General features: G+C 47.6%; 1 pseudogene; it reads right to left on the reverse strand.

Annotated features, from left to right (window-relative positions):
• LOC138286924 (zinc finger protein 850-like) overlaps nucleotides 1–12,222 on the reverse strand; it is a 173,802-nt pseudogene that overhangs the window by 91,170 nt on the left and 70,410 nt on the right.

The following is a 12,222-nucleotide window of genomic DNA, read 5'->3' on the forward strand; positions in this document are numbered from 1 at the left end:
GACAGAGGCAGTGGGGCACTCGATGGGGATCTCTGTCTTCTCCAAGCTGAGCTTGAAGTAGCTGTTTTTCATTCAGTCGACAACTGCTCTCATTCGATTGTGGAAGTTGCTCTTGGCTGCTGATGGTTCATCGGTGAGGGAGAGAATTAGCTGTGTGTTGTCAGCGTAGGAGATTATGTTGAGGTTGTGCTGTCTGGCGATTTTGGTGAGCACAGCCATGTAGATATTGAAGAGGAATGAGCTCAGGGAGGAGACCTGGGGTACACCACAGCAGGTTTCTGTTGGTTTTAAGAATAACAGTGGAAGTCCGACTCTTTGGCTCCTTGTGGTGAAGAAGGAGTGGATCCACTCCAGGGCCTTGCCACGGATGCCGGCGTTGTGAAGTCTGGTGCATATGGTGGTGTGGGATACCGTGTCAAAAGCGGCAGAGAAGTCGAGGAGGATGAGGGCAGCTGTGTCTCCGTGGTCCAGTATGGTGCGGATGTCATCTGTGGCTCCGTGGCTGTGGTTGCTACTGAAACTGGATTGGGAGGGATCCAGGATGTGGTTTGCCTCGAGTAATTCCATGAGCTGTGTTGATGACTTTTTTGGTATCTTGGCTGGGAAGGGGAGGAGAGAGATGAGTCTGTAGTTTTTCATATCTCTAGGATCGGCTGAGGTTTTTTTAGTAACAGTTTGATCTCTGCGTGCTTCCAGTCATTCGGGAAGGTGAAGGTTTTGATGGAGCGATTGATTATCTGGCATGGTTCGGGGGTGATAATGGTGATGGCTTGATTGAAAATGTGGTGTATGCACGGATCCAAGGGTGCCCCTGAGGGGATTGATTTCATGAGCTTTCGGGTGTCTTCCGTGGGGATTGGGGTCCATTGGCTCAGAGTCAGCTGGGGTCCCTGGTGGTGCTGGGGAGCGGTGAAGGTGGGATTTGGCTCTCGAACTCTTCATACATATCCTGCAGTGTTCCTGGGATGGCGTGTGGGGGTTTGGGTGGGGTGGGGGATAAAAAGTACTGCAAACCGCCATAACATCTTAATACATCTGTAAAAACAGTAAAAGCATGTCTACTTACACAGTCAGCATCTCTGATACAATAGCAGCATCCAAAACTGGAATCTCTAAAATATGTCAGCCCAAGTAGTAAGCAGACGTGATGCCAACATGTCTGCACATGTATAAAAGTTAGGGCAGATTTAAGGAAAGTTGTGCTGAACCCAGTGCAGCGCCACTCTCCCTGCGCACCCCTACTGCCACCGTGTGCGCCGCATCTAAGATACGGGGCAACGGCGTCATTTATATTGATGTTATTGATGTACTCTGCAGGAGTAGCACCAAAATATTGGTACCACTCATGTACACAGGGGCCCATTATAAAAGCTCCTTTTTAACACCTGCTCTGAGCAGGCGTTAAAAGTGCTGTAAAAAAAGACGCAAGGAAACCTGTTAAATTTCCATGCACCATTTTTTAGGCCCCCCTAACAGAAGAACACCCCCTTTGCATATAAAGTGGTGCAATGCATGTATGGTGTAATTTTGTAAATATGGTGCAGGGATTTGGCCATCTAATGAAACATTAGCATATAAAATGACACTAATGTGTCAGTAGATGGCGCTAGGGGTTCTTAAATATGCCCTTAATGCTTTCTAAAAACAGATAAGAGACTCTGAAGGAACCCACAGAATAAAAATCCGCCAAATCGACACCTAAGACGGAGTTTTGAAAAGTATGCTGAGTTCAGATTTCCTGAGGTACTGTTTTCTAGGTGTTTACTAACATTTAGAAAAGTTTGCAAAGTTTGGAGGGCTCTGTGGTTGACAAGGGTGAGTGCCCAACACTGGGGTCCTTGTTTTGGTAACTGGTCTTAACAGAGGGGAGGCAGCCTCCTGACACTTAAGGATAAAGTGCCTGAGTCTTATCCCCATATGAAAGAGGCACTGATTAAGCTTTTTGGTCTCACCCTTGAAGAATACATGCAAAGGTTTAGGAACACTCATAAGGGGGCACACAGGCATGGGTGGAGTTTGTGGATGCTTCTGTAAAGTCACTGGAGAGCTGGATTAAGGGTAAAAGAGTGAATACTCACGAAGGGCTCTATAGTTTAATGGTCAAAGAGCACATACTCAGGAATTGTGGCTGATGAACTGGTACACACTTTTGTACCCAAAAAGTCCCAAGGGGTGATCATAAGAATGGGGGGCAGACCACCATCAGGATAAAAGGGAGGGCGAGGAAAATAAAAAAGGATCTCCCAAAGAGTCCCCTAAAGATGCCCAAGCGGAGAGCCCAGTGCCAAGTTCCAAAGGGAAAGGGTTCCTGGGAAAGGACTATGACCCTTCAGAGGCTGGCTTTCTGCTTTAAGGGAAATGATGTGAGCACCAAAAAGTCATCCAGTGGTGACCATCCCAAACCCACCACTAGTGTACAGATGGGGGTGAAAGTGGTCCCTGGCAATTGAAAAGGGTTCACAGAGGCCACCTTAGTTTCCTTCGGTGGGGAGGAAGTTGAACGCTTGAACCACTGCCCTCCAAGGCCCAGATTTAAGAAGGCCTAGTGCCTCCTTGCGCTACATTAGCATAATTTTTTTACGATACTAACGTGGCTCAACGAGGCCAAATTCGCTACACCAGATTTACAAAGAGACGCAATGCATGCATTGCGCCACTTTATAACCCCTTGCGCCACACTGTAGGAAAGTACCATCTTGCCTGGCATGTTACCCCCATTTTTACTTGTGTGTCAGTTTGTTTTTGCCTGTGTCACTGGGATCCTGCTAGCCAGGACCCCAGTGCTCATAGTTTGTGGCCTAAATGTGTTTCCTGTGCGGTGCCTAACTGTATCACTGAGGCTCTGCTAACCAGAACCTCAGTGTTTATGCTCTCTCTGCTTTTTAAATTGGCACTGCACGCTAGTGACCATTCACACCAATTCTATTTGACACACTGGAATACCCTTATAATTCCCTAGTATATGGTACGAAGGTACCCAGGGTATTGGGGTTCCAGGAGATACCTATGGGCTGCAGCATTTCTTTTGCCACCCATAGGGAGCTCAGACAAATCTTTCACAGGACTGCCACTGTAGCCTGAGTGAAATAACGTCCATGTTATTTCACAGCCATTTTACACTGTACTTAAGTAACTTATAAGTCACCTATATGTCTAACCCTCACTTAGTGAAGGTTAGGTGCAAAGTTACTAAGTGTGAGGGCACCCTGGCACTAGCCAAGGTGCCCCCACATTGTTCAGGGCAATTTTCCCAGACTTTGTTAGTGGTGGAACACCATTACACACCTGAACTACATATAGGGCAATACCTATATGTAGCTTCACAATGGTAACTCCGAACATGGCCATGTAACATGTCTAACATCATGGAATTGTCCCCCCAAGCCAAATCTGGTATTGGGGTGCCAATCCCATGCATCCCCGGGGCTCCAGCATGGACCCTGGGTACTGCCAAACTAGTTCTCTGGGGTTTCGCTGCAGCTACCGCTGCTGCCAACCCTCAGACAGGTTTCTGCCCTCCTGGGGTCTGGGCAGCCCAGCCCCAGGAAGGCAGAGCAAAGGATTTCCTCTGAGACTGGGCGTTACGCCCTCTCCCTTTGGAAATAGGTGTTAAGGGCTGGGGAGGAGTAGCCTGCCCCAACCTCTGGAAATGCTTTGAAGGGCACATATGGTGCACTCCTTGCATAAGCCAGTCTACACCGGTTCAGGGATCGCCCAGCCCCTGCTCTGGTGCGAAACTGGACAAAGGAAAGGGGAGTGACCACTCCCCTGTCCATCACCTACCCAGGGGTGGTGCCTAGAGCTCCTCCAGTGTGTCCCAAACCTCTGCCATCTTGAATGCAGAGGTATGAGAGCACAATGGAGACCTCTGGGTGGCCAGTGCCAGCAGGTGACATCAGAGACCACTCCTGATAGGCTCTTACCTGGTTAGGTAGCCAATCCTCCTCTGAGGGCTATTTAGGGTCTCTCCTGTGGGTTTCTCTTCAGATAACGAATGCAAGAGCTCACCAGAGTTCCTCTGCATCTCCCTCTTTGACTTCTGCCAAGGATCAACCGCTGACTGCTCCAGGACACCTGCAAAACCGCAACAAAATAGCAAGACAACTACCATCAACATTGTAGCGCCTAATCCTGCCGGCTTTCTCGACTGTTTCCTGGTGGTGCATGCTCAGAGGGCTGTCTGCCTTCACCCTGCACTGGAAGCCAAGAAGAAATCTCCTGTGGGTCGACGGAATCTTCCCCCTGCTAACGCAGGCACCAAACGTCTGCATCACCAGTCCTCTGGGTCCCCTCTCATCTTGACGTGCGTGGTCCCTGGAACACAGGAGCTGGATCCAAGTGACCCTGACAGTCCAGTGGTCCTTCTGTCCAAATTTGGTCCTTGCTTCCCCACGCCAGACAGTAATCCTGTGTACTGCGTGATCTGCTGCTGCTAGGGCTTCTGTGCACTTTTGCAAGGATTCGTTTGTCCACAGCACAGCCCAGGTCCCCAGCACTCCGTCCTGCATTGCTCAACTCGCTGAGTTGACCACCGGCTTTGTGGGACCCTCTTTTGTTGTGCTGAGACGACCGCCGTGCTCAGAGTTCTTGAACACCTGTTCAAGTGCTTCTGTGGGTGCTGCCTGCTTCTGTGTGGCCTCTCTCTATTGCTGAGCGCCCCCTCTGTCTCCTCCTCCAAGGGGCGACCTCCTGGTTCTTCCTGCGCCCGGGCAGCACCCATTATCTTCAACCATGACTCCTGCAGCTAGCAAGGCATGTTTGAAGTCTTTCTGCTTGGAAACAACTCTGCATTCTCCTGCACGCCGTGTGACATCTTCTGGTCAAAGGAGAAGTTCCTGGCACCTTCTGTTGTAGCAGAATCTTCTACGTCTACCACCCGAAGGCAGCCCTTTTGCATCTTTATCCGGGGTTTAGTGGGCTCCCGCCCACCCTGGACACTTGCGTGACTCTTGGACTTGGTCCCCTTCCTTTGCAGGTCCTCAAGTCCAGGAATCCGTCTTCAGTGCTTTGCAGTCAGTTGTTGCCTTTGCAGAATCCCCTATCTCGACTTTACTGTCTTTCTGCGGTCGTAGGGTAACTTTACTCCTACTTTTCAGGGTCTTGGGATGGGGTATCTTGGACACCCTTAGTGTTTTCTTACACTCCCAGCGACTCTCTACACACTACACTAGGCCTGGGATCCATTCGTGGTTCGCATTCCACTTTTGGAGTATATGGTTTGTGTTGCCCCTAGGCCTATTGTGTCCTATTGCATTCTATTGTGTTCTACAGTGTTTGCACTACTTTTCTAACTGTTTACTTACCTGATTTTGGTTTGTGTGTATATTTTGTGTATTTTACTCACCTCCTAAGGGAGTATATCCTCTGAGATACTTTTGGCATATTGTCACTAAAATAAAGTACCTTTATTTTTAGTAACTCTGAGTATTGTGTTTCTTTTGACATAGTGCTATATGATATAAGTGGTATAGTAGGAGCTTTGCATGTTTCCTAGTTCAGCCTAAGCTGCTCTGCTATAGCTACCTTATCAGCCTAAGCTGCTAGAACACTACACTATTAAGGGATAACTGGATCTGGCACAAGGTGTAAGTACCACAAGGTACCCATTATAGGCCAGGCCAGCCTCCTACATTGGTGGTGCATCAGTGGGATCAGTACTTGTAAATGCTTTACCACTTTGTCATTGGTGCTTTTCGTAAGAAAAACATATACCAAATAATTCAGAATATACACAGTTAACCTAAACAGTTTAACTTTCCTTCTTTAAACGTTCTAAAGCGTTTTAGAAAAGTTTTCAAGTTTTGAAATGTTTTACAATGTTTTTCTCTTTTCTTTAAAAGTTTCTAAACTTTTTTATTTCTCTCTGTCCTAACCCCTTTCTATCATGTCTGCAGTAGAACTTACTCCCACAGTTGTCCAGGCAACATATGGGAATCTAAACTTTAAAAGTTAGAGGGGTCTCTGCATTGAAAGAGGTTTAGCCATTGGTAAGAATCCTACAAAAGATCTTCTCCTTAGGCTTCTCCTAGAAAGTGACCAGAACCAGTCTGGCCCATCCCAGGATCAGGAGGTAGAGGAGTGGGGTACCCAGCAAGACTCAGAGGAGTCCCCTGAGGATGCTGGGGAGGGTTCTTCCAAGGACCTATCAGCTAACAGGCCTCCTAGTGACACTGGTAGTGGGGGGGGGGGAGGGTCACACACTAGTAGGGCACCTTTCACTCCTAAAGGCCAGGTTACTAAAGTTCAGTCAGTTAGGGACAGGTCTCTCTCTGCCAATTCCCACAGTTCTTCTGTGTCTCACAATTCCCAAGCCTCCCACCCTGAGGATAACTTAATGGAAAGGGAACTCAGAAAGCTGAGGTTGGAAGAGGCCAGGCTGAAGCTTAAACAGCAGCAGATGGCCTTAGACAGGGAATCTCTGGATGTGGAAAGGGAAAGGCAGAGGTTGGGGTTAGTTCCCCATGGTGGCAGCAGCAGTGTTTTTGATAGCAATCCTGGTATAGATAGTCCGTCCTTACAAGGAGGGGGATGACATTAACAAGTGGTTTGCTGCACTTGAGAGGGCCTTTATGGTACAGTTGATCCCTCAAAAGTAGTGGGCTGCTATCTTGTGGCTATCTTTCACTGGTAAGGGTAGGGATAGGCTCCTTACTGTTAGAGAAAGTGAAGCTAACAACTACACAGTAGTGAAAGATGCACTCTTGGATGGATTTGGCTTAACCACTGAACAATACAGGATTAAGTTCAGAGACACCAGAAAAGAGTCTTCTCAAGACTGGACAGATTTTATGGACGGTTCAGTGAAGGCCTTGGAGGGGTGGTTACATGGCAGTAAGGTATCTGACAATGAAACCCTGTACAATCTTATTCTGGGAGAGTATATTCTGAACAACTGTGTGTCTGACTTGTTGCACCAATACCTAGTGGACTCGGATCTGACCTCTCCCCAAGAATTGGGAAAGAAGGCAGACAAGTGAGTCAGAACAAGGGTGAACAGAAAAGTTCATATAGGGGGTGACAAGGATGGCAAGAAGAAGGATGGTAAGTCTTCTGACAAGGGTGGGGACAAAAGTAAACATTCTGAGTCTTCATCAGGCCCACAAAAATCCTCTGGGGCTGGTGGGTCCAAATCCTCTTCCAATAATCAACCTAAAAGGCCTTGGTATTACTTGTGTAAAGTCAAAGGCCATTGGGCAACTGATTCCAGTTGTCCAAAGAAAAACACCAAACCTCCCACTACCACAACCCCTGCTGCAAATTCTAGTGCCCCTAGTAACAGCAGTGGTGGTGGGAAATTTACTACCAATAACCAATCCAAGGGTGTAGCTGGGCTCACTATTGGCAATGTAGTTGGGGTTGGTCTTGTTAGGGAGACCACAGAGGCTATTTTAGTCTCTGATGCTGGCATAGATTTTGCCACCTTAGTTGCTTGTCCCCTTAACATGGATAAGTACAAGCAACTTCCCCTAATAAATGGTGTTGAGGTTCAGGTCTACAGGGACACAGGAGCCAGTGTAACTATGGTTATAGAGAAACTGGTGTTGCGTAGGCTCTCATTATCATAATAAGACTACTGGATTTTTGGGCGGCTAGATCGTTCGCAGTGTGGGGGACTAAGTCTGACCCACGGTGAAGGACCCTTGTCGCCCTAAATCGGGGTTTTGCTCCGGCTAACTAGCAGTGCCTCATCTCTCCCAAAGGGAAGAGACAATTGGGCAGCCGAGCGCATGACATCTTAGTACTTCCCAGGGAAGTCGTGGTCACTCAGGTTACAACCGGTACTCTCATACACAGTGCAGTCTGATATAGAAATGACGAAGGCAGTTTAAGTTTTAAAGATTGGTTTAATAAAACAACTGCATTTTATATAGCTAAGCGTGAGCTGCAATAACCAGAACTACACAACACAGTAGGATTAAAATATTAACGATGAGAGTGAAGCACAAGAATAAGGCTATCATAGTGCAACTATATTAGGTTCCCTCTAAGTTATATTCTGATCACAGCATGTGAAGCTCTAAGCCTGCCTTTCAGGTTCCCCCGGGAGGACATCAACCCTCATACCTGAGCAAAGGCCTGTAATCTGCATCAGCATCTGCAACAGGGCAGTCAGCATCTAGTTGTAGGTTCCTGGTCGGAATCTCCCTCTAACGTGTACTAGGACTAGAAAGTGTTTTTATAACTAACACGCAGATGTTCTAAGAAAATGTCCCTACGTAAGGATGTGTATTTTCTACGAACACTAGAGACTAAACTTCTACCACGTGTACCGGCAATGTACCAGACTGTAGCCTTGACTGAAGCACAGAGTAAGCAGGAATGCATTGTTTGAGAACACAGTGCTGAAATAAGCTAAACAGTGTGATAGAATGAAATAAAAACAAGACCGTAAAACTGGTTATTGTAATATAACCGTGCAAGATTGAATAAAATGTAAATAGGTGTGAAGGCTGGGGATGAGTAGCCTCCCCCAGCCTCTGGAAATGCTTTGATGGGCACAGATGGTGCCCATCTCTGCATAAGCCAGTCTACACCGGTTCAGGGATCCCCCAGCCCTGCTCTGGCGCGAAACTGGACAAAGGAAAGGGGGGTGACCACTACCCTGACCTGCACCTCCCAGGGGAGGTGCCCAGATTTCCTCCAGTGTGTCCCAGACCTCTGCCATCTTGGAAATAGAGGTGTTTGTGGCAGCTGGACTGCTCTGAGTGGCCAGTGCCAGCAGGTGACGTCAGAGGCTCCTTCTGATAGGCTCTTACCTCTATTGGTAGCCAATCCTTCCTAGGTAGCCAAACCTCCTTTTCTGGCTATTTAGGGTCTCTGCTTTGGGGATCTCACCAGATAACGAATGCAAGAGCTCACCAGAGTTCCTCTGCATCTCCCTCTTCACCTCCTACAAAAGGATCGACCGCTGACTGCTCAGGACTCCTGCAAAACTGCAACAAAGTAGCAAGAAGACTACTAGCAACCTTGTATCGCCTCATCCTGCCGGCTTTCTCGACTGTTTCCAGGTGGTGCATGCTCTGGGGGTAGCCTGCCTCCTCTCTGCACCAGGAGCTCTGAAGAAATCTCCCGTGGGTCGACGGAATCTTCCCCCTCAACCGCAGGCACCAAAAGACTGCATCACTGGTCCTCTGGGTCCCCTCTCAGCACGACGAGCTTGGTCCCTGGAACTCAGCAACTCTGTCCAAGTGACTCCCACAGTCCAGTGACTCTTCAGTCCAAGTTTGGTGGAGGTAAGTCCTTGCCTCCCCACGCTAGACCTCATTGCTGGGTACAGCGTGATTTGCAGCTGCTCCGGCTCCTGTGCACTCTTCCAGGATTTCCTTTGTGCACAGCCAAGTCTGGGTCCCGACACCCCTTCCTGCAGTGCACAACCTTCTGAGTTGTCCTCCGGCGTCGTGGGACTCCCTATTGTGACTTCAGGTGGACTCCGGTTCACTTTCCTTCCAAGTGCCTGTCCCAGTACTTCTGCGGGTGCTGCCTGCTTCTGTGAGGGCTCCCTGACTTGCTGGACGCCCCCTCTGTCTCCTCCTCCAAGTGGCGACATCCTGGTCCCTCCTGAGCCACAGCAGCACCCAAAAACCTCTACCGCGACCCTTGCAGCTAGCAAGGCTTGTTTGCGGTCTTTCTGCGTGGGAACACCTCTGCGAGCTTCATCGCGACGTGGGACATCCATCCTCCGAAGGGGAAGTTCCTAGTCCTCTTCTTTCTTGCAGAACTCCAAGCTTCTTCCAACAGGTGGCAGCTTCCTTGCACCCTCAGCTGGCATTTCCTGGGCTCCTGCCCACTTTCGACACTGTCACGACCATGGACTTGGTCCCCTTGTGTTACAGGTACTCAGGTCCAGAAATCCACTGTTGTTTCATTGCTGGTGTTTGTTCTTCCTGCAGAATCCCCCTATCACGACTTCTGTGCTCTCTGGGGGTAGTAGGTGCACTTTACACCTACTTTTCAGGGTCTTGGGGTGGGCTATTTTTCTAACCCTCACTGTTTTCTTACAGTCCCAGCGACCCTCTACAAGCTCACATAGGTTTGGGGTCCATTCGTGGTTCGCATTCCACTTTTGGAGTATATGGTTTGTGTTGCCCCTATACCTATGTGCTCCTATTGCAATCTACTGTAACTTTACACTGCTCACATTACTTTTCTTGCTATTACCTGCATAATTTTGGTTTGTGTACATATATCTTGTGTATATAACTTATCCTCATACTGAGGGTACTCACTGAGATACTTTTAGCATATTATCATAAAAATAAAGTACCTTTATTCTTAGTAATTCTGCGTATTGTGTTTTCTTATGATATTGTGCATATGACACCAGTGGTATAGTAGGAGCTTTACATGTCTCCTAGTTCAGCCTAAGCTGCTTTGCCATAACTACCTTCTATCAGCCTAAGCTGCTAGAAACACCTCTTCTACACTAATAAGGGATAACTGGACCTGGCACAAGGTGTAAGTACCTCTGGTACCCACTACAAGCCAGGCCAGCCTCCTACAAACACTCACTACATTACCAATGGTGAGCCTAGCTACACCCTTTGTCTGGCTATTTGTAGTGTTCTTCTCACCACCACTGCTATTACTAGGGGCACTATGGATGCAGTTGGGGTTTTGGTGGTGGGAGCCTTGGTGTTTTTCTTTGGACAAGTGGGATCACTTGCCCAATGGCCTTTACTTTTACATTAATCACACCATGGCTTCTTTTGATTGTGAGAAGAGGATTTGGACCCACCTCTGCCAAAGGATTTTGGTGGGCCTGATGAAGACTCAGAATTCTTTTTGTCATTGCCCCCACTCTTGTCATGAGACTTACCATCTTTCTTCTTGCCATCCTTGTCACCCCCTGTATGAGGTTTTCAGCTCACTCTTGTTCTGACCAATTTGTCTGCCTTCTCTCCCAATTCTTCGGGAGAGGTCAGATATGAGTCTACCAAGTACTGATGCAACAATTCTGACACACAGTTATTCAAGATATGCTCTCTCAAAATTAGATTATACAGGCTTTCATAGTCAGTCACCTTACTGCCATGTAACCATCCCTCCAAGGCCTTCACTGAACAGCCTATAACGTCTGTCTAGTCTTGAGAAGACTCTTTTCTGGTATCTCTGAACTTTATCCTGTATTGTTCAGTGGTTAAGCCAAATCCATCTAAGAGGGCATTCTTCAAAACTTTCTAATTGTTGGTATCACTCTCCCTGACAGTAAGGAGTCTGTCCCTACCTTTGCCAGTGAAAGATAGCCACATTATAGCAGCGCACTGCCTTTGAGGGACCAACTGTACCATACAGGCCCTCTCAAGTACAGAAAACCACCTGTTAATGTCATCCCCCTCCTTGTAAGGGGCTACAATCTTATGTAGGTTTCTTCAATCTGTTTCTCTAACAGGATGACTATCAAGATTGCTGCTGTTGCTGCCACCATGGGGAACTAACCCCAACTTCTGTCTTTCTCCCTCTACATGTAGGGATTCCCTGTCTAAGGCCAACTGTTGCTGCCTTAGCCTCAGTCTGGCCTCTTCCAACCTCAGCTTTCTGAGTTCCCTGCTAGGGTGTTATCCTCAGGGTGGGAGGCTTGGGAAATCTCTGATACAGAGGTAATGTGAGAATGTGCAGAAGTGGACCTTTCACTAACTACCTGAACCCTAGTGACCTGGCCTTTAGGAGTGAAAGGTGTCCTACTACTATGTGACCCCCTCCTGCTACCAGCTTCACTAGATGGCCTGTTGAGTGAAAGGTCTTTGGAAGTACCCTCCCCAGAGTTCTCAGGACCCTCCCCTGAATCTATCTAGGTACCCCCCTCCTCTACCTCCTGATCCTGGGTTTGACCAGTCGGACTCTGGTCACTTTCAAGGAGAAGGTTAAGAAGAAGATCTTTGGTAAGGTTCTTACCAATCCCCAAATTTCTTTCTATACAGAGACCACTCAAACTTTTAAAGTTTAGATTGTCATAAGTTGTCTTCACAACTTTGGGACTGGCCTGTACCACAGACATGGTGAAAAGAAAGAGGTTAGTGGGAAGAGAAAAAGTTTTGAAAACTTTTAAAGAAAAGAGAAAAACTTTTTCAAACTTTTTAGAAAGGTTTTAGAGTGAAAGTAAGACTGCTAGGTTTACTTGTGTATATTTTTAAGTATTTAGAATATGGTTTTCTTATGAAAAGCACCAATGACAAAGTGGTAAAGCAGTTACAAGTACTTATCCCACCACTGCCACCAATGTAG

The sequence above is a fragment of the Pleurodeles waltl genome, chromosome 4_1, assembly GCF_031143425.1.
Source record: "Pleurodeles waltl isolate 20211129_DDA chromosome 4_1, aPleWal1.hap1.20221129, whole genome shotgun sequence".
Taxonomy (NCBI): Eukaryota; Metazoa; Chordata; class Amphibia; order Caudata; family Salamandridae; genus Pleurodeles; species Pleurodeles waltl.